This window comes from Lichenostomus cassidix, chromosome 2 (assembly GCF_008360975.1).
Source record: "Lichenostomus cassidix isolate B80296 chromosome 2, HeHo_3.0, whole genome shotgun sequence".
Lineage (NCBI taxonomy): Eukaryota > Metazoa > Chordata > Aves > Passeriformes > Meliphagidae > Lichenostomus > Lichenostomus cassidix.
Genome location: NC_139482.1, coordinates 142,697,479 through 142,720,617, shown reverse-complemented (window position 1 = coordinate 142,720,617; position 23,139 = coordinate 142,697,479). Strand labels below are relative to the sequence as shown.

Genomic DNA, 23,139 nt, shown 5'->3' with positions numbered 1-23,139 from the left:
AGTATTTTCTCTCTTATCAGGCAGTTATTGTGTGTAACATCATCTCTCCCTTACTGCTGTCAGCTGTGCTCTGCTTCATAAATTGCTGAGGCTGCTGTTAACAGCACTGGCTTGTAGCGGAAGTGTGGAGGCTGTGTCCTGCCTGCAGTGCTGTAATAGAAGTAACTGGAAGGTGGGGTTCATGCTCTTGTTTTACGTCTGGTCAGATAGTTTCACTCTCACTGCTTTGTCCTTTCTTATCTTCTTCTATTTAGCACTTATGTAAAAAGCTGTTCTTGCTTGTACTTCAGGAAATATCTGACATAGATAGCATTCTTTGTGTTTTCTTTTGCTCTTACCACCATACTTTTCTCTGCTTTATGCTTCCCCTGAATACTGCTAAACACAGAAAGTTTAGAGTAACTAAAAAGAGCTACTATTAGAGTCTAGCTGAGTAGTACAGTTGGTCTGGTTGTTATCCTACTGCTTCTTTCGTTTAGCATCATTAATATTTGTAATCATCTCTGCAAAGTTGAGGCTAGAACTGCCTGAAAAGGAAGTAGTTTGAATTTTGTCTTTCAATTTTCCTTTTTTTTTTTTTTTTTGGTAGAATCATAGAATGGTTTGGGTTGGAAGGTACCTTAAAGATCACCTAGTTCCAAGTCCCCTGCTCCTGATGAAGGAGGTTCAGGGATTCTGGAAGCATGCTCCTTGTAGTCTGTCTATCAGTTCTGAATGCAGGGCCAGTCAGACCACAAGTCCAGAAAGATTTTCTTTGAACTGTGGTTTGGAATTGAGGATGGCTTGTTGAATAGGACATGGTTCCCTTTCTTTCTTTATTTTTTCTTTCTTTTTTTTTTTTTTTTTTCCTCCCTTTACTCTGTGGTTCTCAGGGTTTCTCAGTAGTTGTAATTGGGGCAGGCTGTAGTATGGTTTGCGTTTCTGGCAAATATTCCTTTTGGGTTTGAGTAAAGTTTACAGTGCAGAAGCAAACTTTTCTTCTTTGTGAGGAGCCGTGAGCCACTACTCTTTTCCAAAACAGTGCTTCCAGAAAAGAAAAAAAAAAAAAGAGCTTACTTTTACAGTGAAACTGATCTTCAAGGTCAATACTTCAAACTTTTTGGTATCATTTGAGAAGCGCTAAATTCAGCATCTACTGATACTTCACAACGGAATATATTTATGCATTTCTTAGTTATATGGGAGTAATTCTGAAAATCTGGCTTGGATTTTGTAGTTTTTCTTGAACAAGTTTGAAAAGGGCAATGTCCTTTTCTTAAGGTCAGTATTTTCCCCTCTCCAGATTTTTCAGGTTTCTCCTCTCCAGATTTTTTAGGTTGCCTATGAAAAGGAAGCCTTTAGGGAAAGTTTGTCTCTGGCACAGTAGCCAGCCTGGAAACTTAGTGATTATGTCCTCCTTTGCTATAGCACCTGTGCCAAGTAGTTGACTCTCTGTACCTTACAAAATGGGACTGATTTAATCTTTAAATAGAAATAGTATGGTCATGGTTTTTAAACATGCTGCACTGTTGTTTTAATAGCTAACTAGATTTCAAAGAAATTATTTTGGAAAACACTTGTGAAAGGTACAGCCCTAGAACCATCCTATCTTAATGAGACTTGCACCTTTTACTATTGACTTACATGCATTTTATCTAAACTTGTGTTTATACAAAACTGCAGCACATATAAAGATTGAAACAATATTATCAGCACCTTTGACTTACACAGAGCAGAAAGGATGGAAGTGTGTTATATATTCTATTTGCCTGGTAATAGGGGATCAATTCTATCTGCTTATCATATTTAAAAGACAATTATTATATTTGCATTTGTCTCGTGGCCCAGCTTCTGACTCACTGGAAGGTTTGGATAGAAATGCATATTCTATTGCATAACACTTGTAAACATATTATTTATAATACATCAATATAAAATATATATATTTAAACACATGGTGTGAAATACTCTGGGATATGTCAATAATTTTTTCAGAATTCAGTAGAAGGGGTATGCAATAGAAACAGCTGTACAGCTGATCTGAGATATTTCATTGTTTTTGCTGAGTGAAATGCTCTAATCCCAGTTGCTTAATTGTTCTGGTCATACAGGTGTACAGGGTAGGTGATTTGAAAAGGTCCATCTGTTCCAGTGTGATGGGATGAACTGTAGTTGTATATTGCATAAATAGAAATAGTCATCTAAAGCTTGGACTTTCTTGATTTAAGTTAACAGTTCTGCTTGCCCCAGCCTGCGTACTGGTTGGGCCACACAAAACAGGCTTGTGAAACTGGTCCAGACTTCAAACAAACAACTTGTGGGCTTGTAGAAGTTTTAACCAGTGAACTTACCCATGTTAGTCCAGTGGTGTTGGTAGAACAGGGGAAGTAAGGCAAGAGCTGTTTCATCTCTGGCAGTCATGGCTTAAAATACTTTATTTAAAGTGCTAGAGAGACCAAAGGAAATAAATACAGATCTTAATTTTATACTTTTGAACTTGCTGTGTAGAAAGCCTTTGTCTTTATAGCTAGTTGAACTTTCCACTTTCTCCCATGTGAGAGTGGTTGGTTTTGTTTTTTTTTTTAACGCAGTAAATTGAGTAATTTGTATTCCAAATGAGGAATTTGTCTGCGTTATTCACTCATAAATGTTAATGCCTTTCATTTATCTTGGAAATCCTTTGACGAAGTTGTCTGGCTGTGAAGAGCATCAGGTTTTGCTTCTAACAGGAAAAAAGGTGTGCAGTTCCCTTGTCTGACACAGCAGAAGATGAGCCAAAGAATTTGAACTGTGGCCTTTCCAGTGCTGTATCTTCCCTTGAATGTAAGGCTTCTCTGTTAAAGGCTCTTTTTTTTTTTTGCTGCTACCATGGTTTGTTAGCTTTCTAAAAGGAGACCTAAGGATGTGACTCAACCTTGCAGAAGGAAGGAAACATGAAATGTAGGCTGCTCTCCTGTTCTGAACTTACAGACCTTTGCAGAGGGCTCTGTGTTGTTGCTAACTAAGTGTAGAACTGCTGTATTGTGCATGACAGACAGGGAAAGCACAGCGGTGTGAGTGTTCTGGCTTAACAGAAAAGACACTGCGTTTAATGACATCTTGCGTGTCACTAAAACAAAAGTAACCTACCCCCTCATTTAAATAATTTCAGCCCAAAGGAGTATTAAATCCCATTCTTCCTTCCCCACTTTTTTAGGATGTGGGAACAAAATGCTCTCTGACCTTGTTGGTATGAGGGGAGTTTGAGGTGGTGGATTCAGATTTGCTGACACTGGTGTGCAAACAAGAGAAGTGTGGATAGGAGGATGATAATACTGCTGGTGCTCCATTTTTGTAGATACTTGAATCATTTTGTCACTTCAGAGGTCTGAATATGATTATTCCTGTTATCTGTTGTTACAAAATAAATTTGTATTCAATACAAATTTAGAAGTCCAAGTGGCAATCATAAATATTAAACTTGGTTTATGGTAGTCGCCTTTGTCTAAAAATAGTGTGCTAGCTAAGGAACGGAAGATGTCCTTATTCCATTTTTTATAAGATAGTCCATAGTCCCAGGAAAGAAATCTTCATGGCATTACTGTGACTGGTTTTGTTTTCCCCAGACTGGGGGGATGGACAATGTACTGAAAACCAAGAAGAAACCCAGACAAACTCCAAAAAAGCAGCACAAATCACAACTGGTCGTACCTCTGAGCCAGGGGAGAGATTTGTACAACCATACAAGCTGCTTCTTGTGGCAGCTGAGGCGAGTGGCAATTCCCAGTACTTTGGTAGTAGGAATAAAGGGTTGGGATGTGATTGAGACCTGGTTGGTGGCTGATCCAGGACTTCTGCACTGTATCCTTGCTCTTGGTCTGTTGTGCTGCTTGATAATCTCCAGTTTGAGCTATAGGGTAAGTGAAAAAGGGGAGACCTTCAGGAAAGCAGAGATGAGAGGGGAACGGGTAGCAGAAGACAGACTTTGTTAAAGCTGCAGCCTTGTGGGTTTAGTGTTGGATTAATGATCCATTCAGGTGCCACTTAAAAGAGTACAGTCATCCAGGGCGTTATGAGTAGATTAAAGAAATTCCATGAAGCTTCTGCAGAGCAGCCTTGTTCTAAAAAAAGGTTGAAGAGTCCAGATGAACCAAACAAAACCCCACCATACCATCACTGCCTTTTTCTGCTTGTTTGCAGAGATTGAGTCTGCATGGATTTCAGTAAACAGTTGACCTAGTTTGTTGGCTAGCAAACTAATATACATGCCTGCTTTCTATAAAAACTGGTCGTAGAGCAAGCTAATATGTAAGGTGATTGGAAATCTTAGAATGTAAATGTAGTTTACTAAACTAGATACCTTAGACCTTGATTTTAAGGAAATTTAAAGGAGATGTGATAAGGGTATGTTGACTAAATTGTAATAGCACAGGCTTACAGAATGAGTAACTTTTTTTCAGAGTACTGGAAGTTGGCACCCAGTTATCAGGCAATATGTGTAAAATAAATCAGGCTCTTTTTTCCCCCTCCTCTCACACAGTACCTAGTTGGGTTGTGGCACTTGCTGTCACTATTGGCTGGAGAGGCTGAAGATGTGCATATCAAATGTGCAGGGGTGACTTGTAGTTCAGGCAGTCTCTGCATTACCTCTGAAGTGGTCCTGAGGATGTTTCCCTAAATATCTGCAGTTGGAGTAGGTGAGCACTTGGTGAGAATTATTTTGGCTGTTTACGCATTGCAAAAACTACCCATTTGCATTTAATACATGTGAGTGAAATGGGTAATAGTCTGTGTTCAGTGTCAAGGTCCTTTAACCTTTGAAGAACAAATTCAGGGCTTTTCTTTGGCTTTGGATTTTAGCAAGTATAAAGACAAAGAAGAGATATTCCATGGAAAAAAAAGCTTCTGTTCCAAAGAGAATATTCAATTTTAAGTAATGCTTGAGTTTATAACTTTTGTGAATATAGAAGCATGTCTGTACTTATTCTTGTATCAGTGCTGAAAATCAATGTATTTAAAGTTAGTTGTAGAACTGACTGTGAGATTTTTTTGACACCGAAGAATAGAGAGTGAAGGAAGCCAATCACCTTTTGTTATTAAAGGCCACCAGATACAAAATCCTGTACCTTGAGAGCTGTTTCTGCAGTAGTCTTAAGTCAGGATCTCATGTCGTTCCTATGGCAGTCTTTGTTACAAAAGATGTTGAATGATTATTCATGTATCACTCTCTGGGGTGGAAGGTGTTTTTCTAAAGCTATTGATGTTGGGCTCTAATCAAACCCTCCCATCACCTGCATACTGGCATCAGTCAACTTGTTTGCATTTCTTGCTCTGCAAATCCAAATTTTGTGACTGGGTTAAGCTTCAGTTGGAGTCTTTTTTGCTACTGTGTACAGCAGGAGAAACTGGTTAACCTGCTGAATGGAAAAGAAACAAGTTCTCCCTCTTTTGTTTGTGTGAAGCTAATAGTGCTAAAAGTGGGGGGAGAGAAGGGCCGGACGAAAATACTTCTTTGATTAACAGCTACTGTAATTTTCAAACAGAACTGTACTTACCCTGTTAGTCATGTTTGGTATGGAATTGTACAATTCTGGATAAAGATAGTGCTGTATTTATTGTGTGGTTGCTTTCTTGTGCCAGTAGTGTTTTCTTCATTTTATGAGAATACTATAAAAACTGAGTTGTTGATACTGGTCTGCACGAAACGGAACTTGCTGGCTTTTGCTGTTTGAAAGTGGAATTTTTCTGCTAGCAGTTGTAGTTCAGGTTTTTTTAGGTACAGTGATTCCTGTTTGTATTAAAATATCGTATAAACTGCCATTTTGTAGCTGTCTTGTTGGTTTCACTTTTTTTTCTGAAGTTAATATCCTTTGTGTAGTTTAGTATGCTACACGAAGAAAATGAAGAGTAAAGGTGTAGCGAGAACTTAAATAATATAACACAACCAACTTCCCACTACACCACAGCTTCCTACCCACCCCCAGCCCCTCAAGCTCCACCTTATTGCTGCTGTGGGTTTAATTCCACCACCCTAGTGCTGACTGACAGAGCCCTGCACTTTCTGGGTGGGTTTGGAAAGGTGTCTTACGCTTTCCCCCCAGACTTCTCCAGCCTGCCAGGCTGCACCCAGTGCAGCTCCCCCTGCCTGTTTCCAGTACCCAAAGAGAACTTGTAAGGCAGATGAGGCCAGACTTTGGGATGGGCCTGTTGTACTAGCAAAAGAGGCAATGATTTTGAGCTAAAAGAGGCCAGATTTAGGCTAGATATAAGAAAGAAATGTTTTACAATGAGGATAATGAAACACTGGCACAGGTTGCCCAGAGAGGTGGCAAATGCCCCATCCCTGGAAGCATTCAGGACCAGGTCTGAGCAAGCTGTTTGAGTTGAAGATGACACTGCCCATGGCAGGGTGTTGGACTAGATGACCTTTAAGTCCGTTCTAACCCAAACCATTCTGATTATGTGCTTCTTGGCAGGAAGTGATGCATTGGGAAAATCTGTTTTGAGATATTTCTGTGATCTGGTGGTGTGTGTTGACTTTACATTATGCATTCATGGTCTGAGTTGCTTGATTCCATCTTGTCCTGTTATGTAGTTCAGAACCAGAAGAACAACTTAAAGCAAGTTAATTTTTAGACTTGTGTTTTGATCAGTTGGGTAGCTTTTGCCCTCCTTTACTATTAGGAAAGAAGCAGCAGTTGCACAAACACACAGTTGAATCTTCTCAACCAGCAAAATTGAAATGATCTTAACTTTTTTCCAGCTAAAAATGATGAACAGTTTGGCCTGATCTGAAGTCCATGAAAGGCAGTCAATAACATGTTGTCAAGGAAAGCTGGAGTTTAACTCATACTCATTATGCTTTATATATTCTCATGACACTGTGCTGCTAGGGAAAGTAGCCTGGGAAACTGTAGGCATATGTAATGCTAGTAGTTAGTGGAACATCCAAAAGATCCAAGATTTTGTTGATTTGCATTTCATGTTAAACATAAGTCCTACCAAAAAGTTAAGCAGGACAATCTTCCAGGATCAGATTTCTTTCAAACCAATGCTGTACTTCTGATCCTTTCAGATATCTGTTCCATATGTGACATGTCTCTGCACTGTAGCTATTATTTAAGACCTTGGTTTACTAACCTGTTGTCTCAAAGTAAATTTAAGTACTGGTCTCCCAGATAGTGTTGACAGACTGTTCTGTTTAAATAAAATTGAGAATCACAGTCTTTGTGGTTGTGTCATATTCATGAAGAAACATAAACTCTAAATTGTATCTTAGTATAAAACTGACATAAATTGTGCATGTAACTGAAACAGTAATTTGGCAGTATTTGTAAGTGACTTTTTTTTCAACTTAAAGAATTTTGATTGCTGAGTAGCAGCTTTTTGTGCACATGTGCAAAGATGAGCAGGAAATGGTGGCTGTCCCAACTGCATGCAGCACATTTTGCTGTCTACTCTTAGAATAACTGGCACATAAAAGGTGTCCAGGGAAATGAAAAGAAACTTTACATGTACCAGCAAATTCTTTTTGCTGTTATCTGTGTTGTACAAGGACAAAGTACTTTTCTCTTTTTTTATCTCAGTATTCATTAAGCACCATTTGGTTAGATCTGACTTTAGACAGCTACATGTAAAACTATCTCACAAGAATGTACAGTATTTTTCTTCCCATGATACAGCTTGGAGTGATGTTGAGTGGAAAGATTAAGCTCAGCTGCATAAAAGATAGGATGGAAGCTTAGAAAAAAGAAACCAAACCAAAACTTAACTGATAATAAATCTCTGATGTGTAAACTCAGAAGATAAGACAGTCTCACTACAAAAGTGTTGATGGTGGCAGAACTGAGTTTTATGGGGAACTTCTGAGTACTTGACAATCTCTGTGGTGTTGCAGTCTTTAAAGCAAATGGGAGAGAAATCTTGATGGGAGGAATTGCGTTGAATAAACGTGAAAAGTAAAACTGAAATCTGTTTGAGGGTGTAACAGTTAACATTTTGCCTCTCACACTTTTTGTGTCAAGGGCTCTGTGTGCTTGGGATTGGAGTTAGGCTAAAGCCTTGGTGTGAATGGCAATGCCTTTGGTATTAAAGGTGGTTGATGAAAGTTGCAGTTTTAACTCTAATCTGTAAACAAGCAAGTCAAGATTGTTTTTAATGATTAGATGGTGGAAAGGGGTAAGTGTATACAGATAATAAAGCCTGCAATTACTTGACGAGCAGAACTCCTCTGTTGTAACACAGACATTGATGGAATTTTGACTTTGGTGAAAAGACAGGCTGCTCCATAACCCATAACTACAGCTGCTTTCTTGGAACCAGTTACATCGTTTACAGCATGGCTTTAACTGTGTTCCTGGCATGACAGCCTTCCCCCCTCCGGATTTTTATAATGTTGTTTTTTTTTTAATTTCCTGCTTTCTCAGAGCTAACATTTCTGGGCTGTACAGCAATAAAAGATGTGTCTTCCTGTCTCCCCTGGGAGATAATGAGGGCAGGTGATAAAGTGGTTAATATTACCTCCTACCACTACCTCTGTCTAGTAGCTCCTTCTAAGCTTAAATGAATTCGTAGTAGTTCTGTTCGGAGTTTATAGTTCATTATGTTCAATTTCAGTTTCAGGGGGTTTAAGTCTCAAAACCTTGTATCTCAAGGCTTTTCCTCTGGTATCAGGCTTGTAAAGAAGTAGCAATAATTCTTACTAATCCAATTTCAATAAAACGTTGTCACTGACAAGTTACTTGTGGGGACCTGAATAGGTTATGTCTGTAGCTGTCTTAGGAAATTCCAGCATCCTTCCTGGTTTTAGATTTTTTTCAAGGAAAGAAAAAGCTGGTAATTCAAGTCAGTTAATCTTATTTTTATTGGGAGGAAGATGGGCATTTTGAGGTCTGATGACAGAACAGATCTTTAAGGTAAAAGCCACTTACTGTCTTGCAGATACCTTTTATAGGATACCCTCACATCAAAGTTGTGAAGGCAAATGCTTTAAGTAAAAGTTTGGAGATAAATTTAATCCTGTGATCTTTGTCACAAGCAATCTTCACTGTCAGTGTGATTCAGGAGTAACATGAGATTGATTGCCCTGATGCCTGCCTTTGAATTCTGTACAGTTGTGCCAGTTTAATATTAGTTTTGTATGTACTTTAGAATATAATGGGACACTCCACCTACAAGCAGGTGCTGAATTTGCCCTTTTTCTTTGCCTGTTCATATATGTACAACAAAATTGCCTCCACAGTTTGTGTGCGATCTCCTCAGTGAAAGCATCCAGGAATGTCATTCCTTGATTTTTATCTCCTGTCTGCTGTGGAAAGGAACAAACTGCCAAGACTTCTCTGCCAATTAAGAATACTCTTATGCATTTGTTTGTGATTATAGCTATCTAGAGACATTGTAAATTAAAGAATCTTTTAAAACTAGAAGTACATTAATCTAGACTGACTGAACAGATACTGGGACTTGCCTAACTTCCCCTTTTAGTCAAGTAACAGTGGTGGGCTGAAAGCCTGCTTGCTCTTAACTGTGATACAGTACAGCTGTAAAAATTAATGTGTGGAGTAGTTCTGAATGAAGAGATTTATAAGCACAAGGCTGGTAGCTGCAGATACTTCATTTCCCCCTTGGGTAAGTACAAAGTTTATTCATATTTGAGTAGTTTGCCCAGGGACTTGCTTCCATATAGAGAGATTTCTCCCAGACTTGCACTATTTGGCCTGGTCTCTTCTCTGCAAATAGTTGTAGGACAGTATTTTTGTCTTTCTAAACTAAGCTGTGGATCTGAAATTGCTTGTTCTTTGCCTTCAGAAATGGAAAAAAAATGGAAAAAAAATGCACATGGACAGGTTTTGGTTTCTCTAACTTGGAAGAGTGTCTATTTAAGTCTCTTGAGTATCTATTCCGTAAGCAGGGAAAAGTAGACTTGGTTAGAATTTTTGAAAGCGGAAACAAAGTCTTAAAGGTCAGTCATTTCAGAAGTGCTCATTTTCTATTAAAATACCCAGTTAGGCATTTTTAAAGAGTAAACAGGCCAAAAGTAAGTTTTTTTTATTCTCAGCACAGAGCTGCATGCTAAGAATGCTGAAAGCTATGAATTTGCATGTTGGGAATGGTGTTTATGGTGTTGACTTTAGACTGTTGCAACACTCGAGTACTTTCTGATTTGAATATGCCTGATAGCAGTGCTTGCACACCAGAGAAGCCTACTGAGGGTAAGGGAGCATGCAGCTTGATGGCAGATTCAAAATCATGAACAGTGACTCAGATAATATAACGTATTAAAACATTGTTAATACTTAAGCTTTCAGAAGATTTCATAGTCAAGGAAGCTTTTGTGGAGCTCTGATTTCTGATGAAATGTAGCAATAAATTCAGGTTAAAACACTAAACTGTTATGTTGCTCCCTGTAGAGCATGTTTCTAAGTGTTAACTTGTGAAGGGTGCTGATGTGGCTGAGTGTAATTTAGAGTAGCTTTTGTGTAAAGAGCACATGATGTTTAGGATTCTTTGCCTCACTTTTTTTTTTTTCCCATGGTAAATATCTAAAGTGGTGTAAGACGTGAAATGTCCCATATTTAAGCATTTTATTTACTTACTAGGACATGCAATGGAACTTTGACAGTCATAAACTGATAGCATGAAATATGAATTTGATTGAAAGCAGAAATTCTAGAGCTGTCCTTTTGTGGCTGTGAGACAGCAGCTTTGTGGGAGTCCAGAGTACAGTGACCATAGTGAAAAGCTTGCCATCAACAAAAGCAGAGTAGAATGGATCAGGTACAGCCATCAGTGGGCTGTTGCTATTTCTCTATTTCTGCCCCTCTCCCCCACCCCTTTTTTGTCACTGTCTGGGTCTTAAGTCGCTTCTTTTCACCTTGTGTGTCTTTTAACTCCCGTGTCACTCTGTGTGTGTGTCTTAAATCTACTGAATTTGTGTGCTGGGAGTGATCCCATTTGCCATTCCCCTGCTCTTGCAGACACACGTCTCAGAGGAAGTAAAATGTTCTCCCTTGGGGCTTCTGGAGTATGGGCTTATTGTGACAAAAACTAGGAAGAGCTGCAGTTGGAAGGAGGTTGAGAGGCACTGCCTTTAGGTAGTAGCTTTTACTGTCTGGTAGAAAAGTTATAGCTCTGTTTTCTGAAATAAATCTGAAATAAATCCCCAACGTACCTTTTTGGAACAGTGATGCTTGACATAAGTGAGCACTGGAGCAGCTCTTTCCCATTCCAGACAGAGTGCTCAGTGGAAGAAACTGAATGTCTGTAAAATACTATTTGATAATTCCTTATGATAATCAAAACTTTGGTAGTGGGTACAGGAGTTTGAGATAAGGAAGACATTATTTCCTCAGAGTTTAATTTCCTGCCGTGAGTTGTTGCTCTTGTGGTGCCATGTGTGTGCACAAAGGCAGCCCGTGGGGCTCCACAAACTGCCTCAAATACTGGGTTTCTCAGTGAATTAGTTCTTGTTTTTGTTGTATTCCAGTATTAACAGAATGTGATACCTTTTAGGGCAAGTCTGTGTGCCTGAAGTTACAGGTTTTGAATCTACTTTTGCGATATGTTTTATAAACAGGTTTCAAAGTAGGCAAAGGCAGCATAGCTGCTTGTGCCTTTTCTGAACTATCCTGGTTTCCCTGCCTGATTCTTGAGAACTTTTTTCATGTTCTCATGAACTGCTTAATAACTTCTGTTGTCATAAGCATTGTGTTCATGATCATGGAGGATACTCTGGCTGACCAGCAAACCAAAAAGCTGGTTTTACTTTTCCAGCTGTGTGGTTTATTCTTCACTAGTTATATAGACTTATTACAGACTCTTGTTATGTGAGAGAGGATAGAATTTGTGGATCTTGTTAATGGTCTGAGCACAAGTTTTTGCTCTAAGGCATCGTCCGTGGGAGCAGCTTTTTCTATAAATTTGACTTAAACACACCTGCTAAAATGCAAATTGTACTTGTACGCTCATTATTTGTTTTAGAAAATTGTTCCAGTGTAGGTTCCGCATTGTTTTTAATAAGTGCTTTCTAACTGCAGAACATCTTAGGACACTCCACTCTAATAATCCAGCAGAAGCCAGTGTTGAAGTTGGTTGATCTGGATGAAACATTATTTCATTATTTTTTTCCCCTCAAGCACATTGTTTGACATGTGCATCCTTTCCTATTTTTAAAAGTTATTTTTATATGTTATCTCTGTGAAAGCATAATTTGATCAGCAACTTTGAAAACTTGAATGATTTTATTATTCAAAATAGTCTTAATAAAAGATTTTTTTTGAACTATAATGTTCATATTGAAGTCAAATTGCTGTTTATGTCCAGGATTAGACTGACTGTCTCAAGTGATTAGTTAACTTCTTACTGCCTGTAAGGCCTCAACTTAAAGGCTTAAGAAGCTCAAGTTTTCAGCAGTAAAACAGTAACTTCCGTTATTTTTCAGGCTGATGGATGAGAGTTTAACATGAATATCTTTGCTGGATAGGAATGCAGTATCTGATTTTTGGAGTCTGTACTGCTTCAGCAACTTCTGTCTGTAATGTGATGTAGTGCAGAGATTTTGTAGGTATTCAGCATGTGTGCTTTACCCAGACTATCCTCACTGACTGCCTGGAGAGTCACTAAAGAGCTTCTGTGCTTATGCCTCTGTCTATTGTTGGCCTCACCGACTCTTGCTACTCTTGAATTGTAGCACAATTCAAAGACAACACACCTGGCTAAAGTCCTCCTCTTAGTGTTGAATGTTTAGCCTCATCACTAAGAAAGATAAGATAAGGAACTGAGGTATGGCAGTGTTAATTACCTGGAAGCAAATAGGAAGTTGTAGTAAAAACAGGGATCAAATGCGTGTTTCTCTAGTTACTGCAGTGTTGGACTGAGTTTCCGTAGTTGAATGACTCCTAATAAAACATGTTTGTAAGATAGAAGCAAGGTTAGTAATAGGATATGGAACTCCTTTAGTTTCTCTGCAATGATACATTAACCGAAAGTACATCAAGTGAAACCTTTTCATACTTTCAGATCTGGAAGATCTTAGTCATTGTTGGTGGCTTTCTTTTTAATACTATTCTTGCTGGTATTTGCATTTTTAAGAAAATAACAATTGGCACAAAAATATGAGATAGACGCCCAGAAGGCCAACATCCATTTCTAGATTTGAGTGATAAGACAATAAGTTAATATTTGTCTTGTTACTAAATCTTTGAAAGCCAGATTAATTTTTATTGAAAACCAAAAAAGCTACTGGAAGCCTCTTGATCAGCCAAAGGGGTTTTGCATTGCACTTTATGAAGTCAGCCTCTCTTTGTTAGTGAGCTTTCTGTGGTGCTCAAAAGAAATTTTCTAATTCAGCCACAGTGACAAGCATATCTTTATTAACAAGATTTATCGTTATGTAAGTCTCCTTACTTTCTCTGTCTTGTTTTTGTCATATTCCGCTATTCAGAGATTGCTGGAAAATGTCTGTTGTTGGAAAGTTCCTGCTATAAGAGATTTCTGCTCTAAGAACACCCATAAATCATCCGGTTCTTTGGCAGTGTCTTTGCCACATGAGATGTCCCTGATAAATCGTGTAAGTTCATGAATGGCAATACAAATAATTCCATAGTAGGTAATGTTTGTTGTAGCCCATGCTGGGCATGGTGACCCTCAAACTAAACCTTGTGAAACTTAACTAACTTCACTTACTCTGAGACTCCTTCCAAGAGATGATATGGAAGCTTTCTGTAGTTGCACTGAGTGAGGCCAACAAGGCTTCAGTCAGTCGTGTTAGAGCAGATGATTTAACTTCTCTGAGTGCTCTTGTGTGTGTGCATAGCCTTCTTCTGTCAGCAGCCAGCCACGTATATGGTGTGCAATTAATCTGTGCATCTGTACTAAATCCAACACACCCTGTAGGCACTGAATCATAGTCCTTGAACAGATGAGTCCTGCAGCACCACGTGATGATCCAACTCTTCCTAGAAGTTCCGTGTTGATGGTGCATGTGCACATGCTTTCGTTCGTACCTCTCACCAAGCTGGAGCTTGCTGCTGGCCTTCTGTTACACAATCCCTGTCACACTTTTCCGGTTACTGAGGTGTTTCTGAGGAGCTGGGGAGCCTCTGCCTTTCATTTGGTTGAACATTAACCTCATAGGTGGCACTGCCCATGCTCTGGTTGCATGGTGTGGTAAAAAGCTGTGTGGGTTCCTCATGGAGGAGCAGCCTAAAGCATGCTCTGCCTGTAGAGCAACTCTCATCACGTGGTTTGATGGTGTCCCTGATTTAAATTTGGAGATTGCAGAAACCAGGCACCCTAATTTCAAGTCTGGCTACACATACTAGTACAATTTATCCCTGGTTTTAATGATACTCTAGAAATTGGTGGTCCTAGGACTTTTTCAGGATGCTTGAAATGCTTGTACTGATGATGCTTTTGTCAAATGTGCTGGCATCCATTTGCAAATTAGTGGTAATTGGATGAAGGGAAGCTGCTATGTATGCATGTCTGTTGTTGGAGTTTTACTTAAGTACAGCAACTTTGTGTCTACCAGAATTAGGCTGGCCATGATTCCACAATTTTGTGTAATACCGTTCCTTTTCTTCATGTGTATATTTAACTTGTGTTTTGTGGCTGCATTTTGTCATGAAAAGTGGTTCTTCAGAATCTGTTAGTCTTCCAGTAAGTCTTTCTAGTCTTAGAGTAGCAAAAAAGCTTTGTAGTGAGACATGTCTTTAAATAAAAAGGATTTTGTTTTTTTTTTCCATGTGATTTCTGTTCCAGGGTAAAGTTTGATTTCAAAAGCATGAACTAACTGCCTTGCTGCAGTCTGTAGAACATGTGTGAGAATATTTGAACATTGGTATTTGTTATTCTGCTTAAGCAGAAAAGTGTGAAACTCTTTCTTAAATGCTTCCTTTGTTACTCTAAATGCAGGGTAATATAGAAAAATTGTTGTGCTCCTGTTTTGACTGAGGTTGTAACTTGCACATTAAATGTAGGAAAAATGCCTCTGGAGCTGATGGCATCTACAAGTACCCTTTGAACAAAGATCTTGTGCTCTCTCAGTACAGACTTTAATGAAAGGATGTGGGAGTGTAAGAATGGCTTAAAATTCATCAGATTTCCTGTGCAGAAATAGGAGTCCAGTTGCCTTTAATGTCTCAGTAGTGAGAAGCGGATGTAAAAGCTGAGAGTCAGCAGACAACCTTCTGAGGGTGAGACTTCCTACTCAAGGTCTCAGACATAAACTTGGCAGGTTTTTTTGTTTTATTTAACAAATATTGGATCCTAAAAAGATCATTCAGACTGCTTAAGCTAAGAGCTTAAACTATTTACACATCAGATAAAGTTAGGTACTGTAAACATCACTAAGAGCTGGAACTAATGCCTCCTTCTCTGTGGACTAGATAACAAGCTTGTCTAAATCCAGCTGATTAGAAAACAGAGGGGAAAAAAGGATATACTGACCAACTACCCAGAGCAAGGGCTTCATGGCATCTTTCCTAGTCTATCTTCCCCCTTCAGAATCTTTAAATTACAGACTTGTTGGCATAATGTTGGGTAGCGTAAGGGACACCTGACCCCACCCTCTATTTAAGAAGTCTTGAATTGATTTAAGGAGTCTTGAGTCTACCTGAGAGCCAGGCTGATGCCTCCCTTCCAGCTGAAGCTGGGACACTTTATAAGTAAAAATATTAAAAATACTGAAGCTGGGACATGTAGTGGGTAGGGGCTTAAGGTATGTATCCAGGAAAGACTAAGCCCAGCAGAGCCTGGTGAGAAGGAATTTTTATGTAGTGGGAAAGTCTTTTGCAGTTAGTCTTTACTTAGGATAGAGCTCTGTCCAAGGGAAATATCAAACTGATCTTGGAGTTAGGATATGCAGTCTATCTTAAAATTACAAGCCTTAACTTATTGAAGAGTTTGTGTAGCTTGCTCATACCTTTAGCAGTTAAAACTCTTAGGAAGCAGAACTGGTCCACTGGTTCTGGTCTAGACAGTAGAAGAATTGAGACTGATCAGATGGCCATTCCATGGGTTAATTCCTGGTTTCTATAATGTAATTCAGTGCCCTGGTCGGGTGTTGTGTGTCCAAGGAGAAAATATATACTAACTGAGATCTGAGGTCAAAAAATACATGGCATCTGTTCTTGAGAGTGAAGAAGTATTCCAGGTTGTGCTTTGTGCCTGGTTTCTCTGTATGGCAAAAAGGTTATAGTCAACCCGATCCTGACATCCATTACAAGAATTTTCAGACTTTTTGCAGACTTTGTGCACTTCTGATGAAGTTTCTATAAAATACATGATCTGAACTTAATTGTCCTCCTCCTTTTTATTTTATCAAGAACATCCTCTCACTAGAAATAGGAGAAGATTAGTCCTGTGTCAGTCTGTGTGTAACTGTCTGTACATGCCCTTTTCACCCTGCTATGGAAACCTGCTCCATAACTAATCTGGAGAACATGTCATCTGTGTCCTGCTTCTTCATCTCTGAGTTGAGTCACTCTAAGGACTTGAGTCACTCTCAAAGGAGTAGCTCTGTTTCAAAAGGGAAATGGAGAAAATACTCATCATGTTATTTCAAGTCCAGCATCAAATATATTTCCCTCTGCTCGTAGTTAAACTTTAAGCCTGTTTAATGTAATAGTATTCAAATAATTGGCATATTTACTGCTTCCACATTTGACTTTGAAACAGAGGAATATGCTTATTGAATGGCTAAGTGGAATAAGTATTTAGCAGTTTCAGTTTAGTTGTTTTGTGTTTTTTTTAAACAAAAGCTACTTTCTTCTTATTGCTGCATCTACATAAATATTGATATAGGTTCCTGAGCTCCAAGAAGGTGGGTGAATAAGAGCTTGAAGATAAGTAAGTAATGGTCTGGTGGGAGTCAGAACTTCTACAGTGTGAGCAAAGTCAGCTGGAATTGGAGCATACGCTGTTCCCAGTGGTAATTAATAAATAATAAAACAAAGGTGGTAAGGGTAGTCATCTGCTAAAATTCAGCCCATCTGTAATACTTGCGGTTATTTTGAAAATCTGTATTTTTTAAGGGAAGTTACTAACCATGCCACGGTAATGAGCTTGAAATACCAAGTCCAGTGTTTCAAAGCTGTGATATGGCACTGACAGGAGAAAGTGTTCACAACTGGAAATCCTTTCTATAACTTTGGAGTAATTTTCGGAGGAAAAACTGGTCCATGTTCTGTTTGGTAAATTACATTTCAGTGAATGCATTGTGTTGGGCTGATAATACTTTAAACCCGTGCCAAATGTTTACTCTGGGATAAGGGAAGGTTGTCTCTGTCTTTACATCTCTTAGTTAACTGGATGATCTTAATTTACTCACAAAATTAGTTTCTAGTACATGAATATATACTAGAGGTACATTTTTAACTATTCTTAGTGGTTTTGTAGCTCAAACCTGTAAGGACTAACATGCTTAAGTCCTGTAACTGATGCTGTTCAGATGAATGAAAAAAAGGAATAGTTTGTTGAAAATGGTTAGGGTGTCACTAGAGTGCTCTGGTGTTACATGGAAGCAGAGCTGCAGTCTTCTGGAGGCAAATAGTTTTAACTTTAGCATGTGTCTTAGCTTCAGTGTTATTAACTGCATGATGTTATACAGTTGAAGCACAGACTGTTGAGTTTTAGGGTAATTATTTTCCTCTTAAACACTTGGTTTCATCTCTGTCCTGGAAATAAAGAAATGAGAACTTACTTACTTCTGCAAGCTGAGAAAGTAACTGGGCATTTTTTAATAGTTCTCAGACTACAGATAGACTACAGATTCCTCAAATCACAGGAGAATTTCCTCTTTCAACTGAAAATTAAAGTTTTGGCAACACACGTTCATAAGGGGAAAAAGGAGTCTGTATAATTTTAGTGAGATACAAAATTTTCAAGTTTTGCTTGCCATGAAGCTATTAGTAAATTCTAGTATTTGGTTTTTTCCTGTTTTTGTAGGACACTGGTTGTGTTGCTTTCTGCCTCTTCTCATAGCTGCCTTACTATGAAGAGTAGCCTGCCAGTAGCTCTACAGGGATTATTTTGACTGCTCAATGTGTGTGTGCTGTCTTATGTCTGACACCAGAATTGTTTGTAAGCTACCATAAGCCTTCTGACACTCAGTTATCTTTATGGATCTTTATGGCTCATTTTTTCTTCAACTCATTTTGTATACTCTGCATTTCAGATACGTCTTATGATGGGCTGTTGTGTCTAGCAGTCTGTTGTGATCTGTGTTAGGGAGGGTACATCACCTTTAATCCATGTTGCTGTCTCTCCTGTGCTTTCTCTATTTTGGACTAAGCAAAATCAAGCACAGGCAAAGATGATGTGTGTAATGTAATTTTTAAATGTGGTTCATATCTATACAACAGTATTAGGTATACAGGCTAGGTGGGGTTACTCCTAAAGTACTTCAGACAATCCTTTTGAGTTGAAATAACCTTCATGCTAAGTTGTGAAATCTGCATTTGTCTGGGCTTTTGAAGATGCTGTGTAGGTTACCAGTTAAAGAGGGTATGAAATGGCATCTCAGGCCACCCCAGATGGTCACTTCAGTAGTGTCCTTGGGATGCAATTGTCTGACTGGAGCAAGGCAGAGAACAGGAGTGTGGGTTATTGGGTCAGCAGTTGAGGGTTTGGGCAGAATTTCAGGACAGACTGACCTCTGCATCTCAGCCCTGAGTCATCCCTGCTACCTGCTTGTGAAGACATGCAGCCAGCTCTGATACAGGGCTTACCTGGACTGTAAGCGTCAGTCTTGCTTTAATGGTGGCAAGTACTGTAAAATTATTTAACTTGAAGCCGCTATGTAGACACTGCTGACAATAACTGCCTGTTTTGCTACAGTATTTCAGGAAACTGTCTTGAATGGAGTACCCTGAAACCCTCAGTAAAACCTACTAAGCCCTGTGTTAGTGGCTTTACCCTTTTCTCCTGAGGATGTAGCCATTAATAAATTTCTCAGAAGTTTTCTTCCTTGTAGCTCAAATGAGTGTGAAACTTGGAGGCTTGGGAAGCATTGGCTGTGACTCTGCCTGTTGAAACATGTAAGCCAGGGAAAAGCAAACACCGTGCGATTCACAGAAGGCTCTTTGCATCTTTATGGTTAATGGTTTTCTTGAGCATGAATTTTGTATGGAGAACAAGATTTAATCGGGTGCTGTACTAATTCCACCTTCCCCTTAAGTGACAAAACTAATGAAGTAAGGGATGGTCGCTTAAATGAAGAGGTGAAGTCTCCCTAATTTAGCAGGAACAAGTAGGTTTATTGTCTGCTTCCTTCTTTTGAATTCATCATCCTACAAAGTTATGCCAACACAGTGTGTAGAGGGAGGGCAGGCAAGGATATCTCCTGGGAATGAGCTTACTCTTTTGTTGTTCACCTGCTATTCGCATTAGCCTGTCAAAGAAACAGTGTTAATTTACTCCACAAAGGTCTGTTGAAGTAAAGAAAATTAGTTTGTGAAGAAGTTTTGTCTGTGAACTAAGATGGCTGCTGACTTGGTTTTTCTCAGCTGTGCTATTTATACCATAGGTTAGAGTTTGGCGATCTGTTATTTAAAAAGAAAAAAAGCTCTCCTGACAGGTTTTATGGACAGAACTGGATTAATCTAGATCATATAAAAGGAATTGTTGCCTTCAAAGCTGTAGACGTCTTCCAGAGGTCTGCAGCTTTTTCTGTGTGCTCCCACTTCATCACCCTTGTCCTTCCCATGTGCAGTTCTAGCCAGTGCTCCTGTGCAGCAGCCTCCTTCCTCTCCAGCTCCTCCTGTCACACCTGGCTTAATTCTTTGCCCAGTGCTGGTAGATGATGTACTTCCACTGTTTTTCTGGGTGTTTCCATCATGCCTTCAATCCACTGTTACATACGGCAGTTCTGCCAGGTGGAATTCTCCCATCCAGAGTTGCTCCACAGCTCTTGCTGCTGCACTTGCTGCTCTTTCTCACCTGAAGCCATTCTGCAGAAATGGGTTATCAGGGAGGAGGAACTACAGCACGGGAGCAGTGCAGGACTGGAGAGGGCAGAAGGGTCTCCAGTGGGCTTACGTATTCCTTCCAGGAAACCAAAATCCTGCTTGTGACTTCAGTAGTTACAAGGAGATTTAACCATTGGAATTTGGCAACATGATGCTATGTGTCCTGACAGTGGAACAGTGGAAATACAACAGTTTTTGTGTTTAATGAAATGATCAGTCATGCTTGAGAAAAAAAATCCATTTTTTTGGTACTGAATAAAAAGCTTTTCATACTGCAGTGTGGCAGAGTAGAAGGAAGTGGTTTTGATTGAGTGTATTGAAGGAACTTGCACATGTTCATATTGAGTTTCATGAATGGCCACTCGGGCAGCAGGACTTTAAATCCTGTTGCAGGCTGTAGGCAGTGATAGAACAGCTCTGCTCTGCTCTTGCCGAGCAGCATTAGTGAAAGGATTTTATGGCTTCCATTCAGATTTTTAAGGGAATTGTTAACCTATACAGTTGTCTGGCAAGAGGACCATGAATGAAAAGGGCTGAAAAGGGTGGTGGAACAATTGTTAAAACAAAGCCTATGCATTAACAGAGTGAATGTGTTTTGGGTCTTTTTTAGATTTCCCCTTCTGCAAGAGAGAGAAATAGTGCTTCTTACAATATTTGCAGAAAAAAACCCGCCAACACATTAACTTGACAGGCACTTGCTTATCTTAGGTGGTGCTTTGACACAAACTGGCAAAAGTTATCATTAGTTAACATCATTCTTTTTTGGATTTTGCTTTTTAACTGTCTTTTGCAACTATTTGCTTCAGTGTAGCTGTGAATAGGATCCCATGGTTTTATTTGCCAATAAATTTTGCACTGAATCTCAGAGTCCTTGTCTTCTTTTCACCAAGCTGTGCTCTTCATGTTGCAAGCTTTTCCTTTGCAGAGAGGGCAGGAGGCAATGGGTGGCATCTTTTGATAGTAGTTTTCACTGTGACTAAAATAATTTCCCAGCCTCAGTACTTCATAGCTCTTCCACTTCCCTCTATCCTTCCCAAGCTGGGACAAATCAGTAATTTATGGCCTTTGTGATTAGAAATTTCGCTGCAAAGCAGCATATTTTTGTTAAATGCTCGTTAATCAGGATTACCTGATGTAAGAGGAACTGCTGATAGCTGATTAAATACAAATTAACGCTGAATATTTCATGCCTCTTCAGCTGGATTTTAAATGACAGGGATTTTATATTCCTAAACCAAGTTTGTGCTAAAAACAGATGGGTTGCAGAATATGCTTGACTTTGCTGTAAGAAGCAAAATTGGAGCACAAAATGGGAAGATCACTCTCTTTTAAAGAAACTTTGAGATGTGAGATACTAAAAAGAAGGATTCTGGTACCAGGAACACCTGAAGCAGGAGCAGCAGTGGTTTTACTGGAGACAGGTTAAGTGACAACACTCAGGTATTTAAATTAGCTGAAATCCCTGAAACAAGATGCAGCCTACAAAACCCCAGAAACTACCTTTCACCACAACAGAAAGGTACCAGTTTTGGTCAGTTCATCATTTAGTTACTGTACTAAAAAAGGTGGGCTGGTTGCTGTGTAAATCTGTTCCAAATGGGTTTAAACACCCTTTGAGTGGTCACAATGGAATCTCAGTGCTGTATTTCCTGACCATACAAATACTGATTTTTCTAAACCAGAAACTTAGTTTTGAAGCAGAAAATCCTAATGATCCTAGAGAAGTTCAGATAGGTAAAAACTGCCATTGGTGGCATTTTTCTTTAACTGACGAAAACCATAGCAATGAAGTATTTTTCCCTGTGTGCAATATATGTGACACTGTAAATAAAGCTTGAACCGAGACCTACTTTTTTCTGCTGCAATTATGTGTAACTCGGCTCCGTAATGCAGAGATGTAATGCTCTATTTTTTGTGCTGTAACTATATGTAACTTAACTCGGCAATGCTGAGATGCAATGCTCTATTTCTGAGGCTTGTGATCATGGCTAGCTAATAGCCTTACTGACTCACAGAAGAGTTTGTATAAGGATGCTTCTCTGCTTGTAATGTCACTTCCATAAAATCACCAAGTGTTTTTTGAAATCGGCACATTTTATTTGCATTCCTAAAGGATTATGTAGGTTCCTTGGCACTGCAGGATTAACTTTGATTTACCCCTGGCACTGGTTTATGTGACTGAAATACCATGTATTGTTTGTTTAATGGGGTTCTTCTGTTTTTTCAGATTGTGAGGAAGAGCTGCTGCATCGATAATCTGAAGAAGGGACTTCTCTGTTAAGACGGCAAGAAGATACTAACTGGTAAACACTTGTTTAGGTTTCTTTGCTAGTAGAGTATTTCTTTGTTTTCCATAATATTTTAGGCCGAGGAGTACAAAGTATTTTGATCTATTGAAGGCAAGGAATAGTTAATGCAATGTTTTTTCATTCTAACTGTTTGTAGCTCACAAGACAAAAGACTCAGTAGCAGTGGATAACATGTGGGTATTTAAATTGGAATACAAATTGATTAAATTCCTGCTCTCTCAGTAAGAGAAAAAAGACTTAGAAAAAACACTACAGGTTTTTTCCTGTAGTGGCATGTTAAACATAGTCTATTTGCCTTTTTAGCTGAGACAAATGCAGTGTGTCTGTGCTGTGTCCTATATAAATATTATTTGAAGTTTGATAGTGCAAACAGTGAAACCTCAAATATAATGCTTCAGAGTCTGGACAGAGAATAAAGGAAGTCTTAACAGAAGTCCAGGTGCTTTGGAAGATGCCATTAATGTGCTTGTAATTATTCAATGGGTATTGAGGCATAATGTTCGCTGAAAATAGCCTTAGTTTTATTATCATATGCTATCTTGTAATTCCCAGACACACAGTGTCATGTGCAGGCTGCTTTTAGGTTCAGAACAGTAAAAGGATCATCAGTGAAGGGCTGTGACCACTAAATAGCAGTTTGGCAGCCCCTAAGTTAAGGTGTTGAGCTACACTATTACACAGCGATCACAAGGAAACATGGCAATTCAAGGAATTTGAATGTCTTGACATAGGTAAATCATGTGCACATTGATAGTGGGTACCATAGTTGCAGCTCACTTCTCAAATAATTAATGTTGTGGATGAAGTACCAGTTTGCCTATGTAGTTATACCTTACTATACACTTTCTGTAAAGCTTGGACCTTTGTTACTGCTACCACTTGAGCTGCAGGGCTCATTAAACTTG

At 39.0% G+C, this 23,139-nt stretch overlaps 1 protein-coding gene across 7 annotated transcripts in view; it reads left to right on the top strand.

Moving 5' to 3' along the window:
• The window catches only part of CYRIB (CYFIP related Rac1 interactor B), a 96,463-nt gene that overhangs the window by 31,644 nt on the left and 41,680 nt on the right, over positions 1–23,139 (top strand). For all 7 annotated transcript variants that reach the window (XM_085053580.1, XM_085053578.1, XM_085053575.1 and 4 more), the window contains exon 2: positions 22,153–22,228. The gene's annotated coding sequence lies outside the window, so the exon portion shown is untranslated. The remainder of the gene's footprint in view (positions 1–22,152; positions 22,229–23,139) is intronic.